Consider the following 3,658-nt stretch of genomic DNA (forward strand, 5'->3'; position numbering starts at 1 on the left):
CCTCTACCTCCTAGCATTATACTGCCAGCCTCCATTGCCTATGTCTCTCCTATCCCCAAGAAGACCTGTTCCTCTGCCCACATGTCTAGCTAAAGCCTGCTATTGTAGTGCAGTATTAAAGTACAAAGCAGTCAGATGAGAAGGGATTAGGTGACAAAAATAAAGCTGGTAGTCTAATACCTCTTTTAATCAGAAAGGATGTTTGGTGTTTTTTGTTGTTTTTTTTTGCCAGGGTTTTCAGACAGGATGAGTCATTTTTCCTTTAAACCTCAGTACCGCTAATACATGTATTTATATATCTATCATTTTGGTTACAGCTGGGGTAATTCAGAGGTCGACAGATAATGTAGTAGAGAGATTTTTATGAAAATCACTTCTGGAGCCAGGAAATAAATAAATAAATAAATAGAAAAATCACAGAAAGTATATCAAATTGCATGCTTGTCTAATTAGGGCATTATTGTTAAAATTCCCGGCGTTGACTTTTTTTTCTTTTCTCCCCTTTCTAAATAACTGTGGAACAGAAATTGCAGGGTGAACATTTTTTCAAGCTGGCCTAACTATGTGCCAAATAGTTTAGAGCAGCTGAGGCCATATTTTGCCAACCTATTAAATAAACTAAAAGCCAAAATAGTTAGCGATAAACAAGCGTGGGATTTTATGGTTGTTTTGACGTCATAATTAGATTTGATTCCATGCTGATATGTTTTCATTGGTTTGAAAGCATTTCTTGTGATGATCTGGCATGGTGAACAGTTTGGCTTATGCCCAAATTCACAATCTGGTATTGGTAAGTGAATGAAAAACATGATAATGGTGTGATCAGAAGAGGTGATAGCCTCTGGCACATCTGGTACCCATCTTGGAGACCAGTGAAGTATCTGCACTGCTCCCAGTTTTCTCACACAAGGTGGAGGCTTCTTCCTTTGCTAATAAAATCAGAATATTTACAAACAGCCCTTCTGAAAAGAAACGCCTACATTCTCCTCTGGGCATCAGCAGTGAAAACCAGCCCTCATGGAGCAGCTAAGAACTCCCCGACACAGATTTATTGAGGGGTATAGAGCTGGGACAGAAACCTGCTTCACCCATCCACATAGGGAGTATGGAGGGGCATATATCGGGAAGATGGGGGGTGCATTGTGCACAGTAATCTGCCTGATTCGCAGTTGGCATAATTTAAGAGCAGCCTACAAGTTATGTTGGAGACCATTTTGGCCCAAGGTCAGCCCAAGATTTGCTTAGAGCCACCTTCTGCTCCCCAACTTCTCTCCTCAGCTGCATCAAGTATAAATTCTTCACAGCTGAGGATTGAGCCCTGTATCTCAGTGACATAATGCCAATATCACAGTCCTAGTCTGGACCCAGGCCTGCTTAATCAATCACTGAGCCAGCCCTTCTGCTATAGCGGTGGGGGTAGGTCCTTCTATTGGAAAGTTACTATGTTAAAATATTCTCTCTCTCCATGCTATTGAATAGAAAAGCCACCATCAACATTTTCCTAATGGCTTGTCCAGTGGAATTTCACTGCTCCAATTCTAGTGCTAACCAGATAGCCACGGGTCTTACTAGACTTTCAAAGTGACAGTAGCCTATGTTGTAGTTTTTCATATGGAGACATGCATTTACATGTGGCCTATATACAAAATTTCTAAGGTGCCGCCTTCATTCCTTAGTACTCCTAAATTAGCAGGAGTGTGAGGCCAGAATATTCACTGTTTCCCCTCTATGTTTTGTAGATGAAAATGGGTGTTTGTTTTCTTTATGTTCAAATACATACATACACACCCACACCCAAAGGGAAGAACCTGTTCCCCAGCTGGTGTAAATCAACATAACTAATTGAATTCAAAAGAGCTGCACTGACTTACACCGGCTGAGGATCTGGACCTCTATCCTATCCTTTTTAGAAATACCAGGGAGATAAAGGCACAGGCCAAGCCTGATATGGCAATCAATGGTAATCTCAGAGAGAGATGAGAGTGAAAAGGTTTGCTATACTTTGAAGACATACCCACCCTTCTCTTATGTCTCAGTCCATATTAAATTTGGGACAATTGTTGGTAAACCAGCCTATTAAGTCTGAAAGTCAGTGTAAATAAGAGATGTGGTGACAGGATGATCAGTTGCAAACATGTTCCAGCTGTTTTAAAGACTAAGGAACCACTTTATAAGCAACTTGCTTTTCCTGGTAAGAAGTACAGTGGATCTTGTTCTGTTCTCATACATAGGCAGAACTCCCAGGAATGCTAATAGGAGTTACGCACACATACATCAAGAGAGAATAACTTTTGGTCAGCAATGAGGACAGTTCAAACCTGTGGTACCGAACTTTTACTCACAGTGCACGATCAGACTTCTATTGTGGTTGCTTATTTGTGCACCTTATTCCAGATCCATCTGTATTGTCCTCCTTTATCTAGCATTTCCTTAATTAGGTCTTCTTAGTAATAAGAGACTTGTTCCAAGATGACTTACAGGTGTACTTCCCATGCAATAAATTTTCTGTAAATAGAGAGTCATGGAGCAAATACTTACGAAAACAAAGTTGGAAGAGTTCCTAAGATTCATCTGTTTATTACTCCTCAGAGGTGCTTAGTACCTGAATCTCTCCTTAGAGTCAGTGGGAGTTCTGGGTGTTCAGCCTCTCTCTGGATTTGGCCCTGTAGATTTGACCATCATTGTTGATCATTTGCAGCATATCCGAACACTAAGGGAATAGGCATGGAGAAGACACTGCACATGTCTAAAGGGGGCAGGGAAAAATGAAGCAGGGGTAGAAAGTTCAAACAGGTTCATGGAACAAATACTTAGGAAGTTTTGCGGGGAAGTCAGGGATACAAATGAAAATTTCTGGGAAAGCTTTAACTGGTAGGAATGGGACTTATGTGGCAGTCATACTAGTCACATAATGATTCTAGTTCCTTACACTGTGACCACAGCTTGACTACTTGTGTGTTGAAACCTATCACGCTGACCAATAATGTCTCATTGTTTCCTTGTACTCCCCTATCTGACTGCCTTTATTCATCTATTGTCTCATCTCTTATAGTTAGATTGTAAGCTCCTTGAGGCAGAGACTGTCTCTTTTTTCTGTGTTTGTACAGCGCCTAGCACAATGGGGCTCTGGGTCATGACTGGGGCTCTAGCTGCTATTACTATACAAAGTATAATAACAGTACCATAATAGGCTATAATCTGCACACCAGGGACTGCTCAGAATTTTGTGGCCACAAACAGGATACAGTTCAGTTCCTCCGCTACAAAAATACAGGTCTCTACCACTTGAGCTGAAGGAGACTCTCCATCAGCTGCTGGCAATGTAGGGTCTAAAACCATAATTGACCAATTACAATTACATCTGGTTCAAGGCAATGGGGCTCATTCCACTAGCCAGCTAATAAATAATAAAGAAAAAAACCTAGCTGTTATATAGCACTGATCCTCAGCAGATCTCAGTGTGCTCTAAAAGGATATCAGTCTCATTATTTCCATTTTACAGAAGGCAAAACAGATGCACAGGAAGGTTATCCAGCAGACCAAGGCAGAGCTGGGAACAGAAGCCAGATCTCCTGACTCCTTTGCCAGTGCTCTAATAACCACTAGGTAACAGTGCCTCCCATGGCAGAAGTTGCTACAGCTTAAGCTAAAGAGGTAC

This window comes from Dermochelys coriacea, chromosome 8, assembly GCF_009764565.3.
Source record: "Dermochelys coriacea isolate rDerCor1 chromosome 8, rDerCor1.pri.v4, whole genome shotgun sequence".
Taxonomy (NCBI): Eukaryota; Metazoa; Chordata; order Testudines; family Dermochelyidae; genus Dermochelys; species Dermochelys coriacea.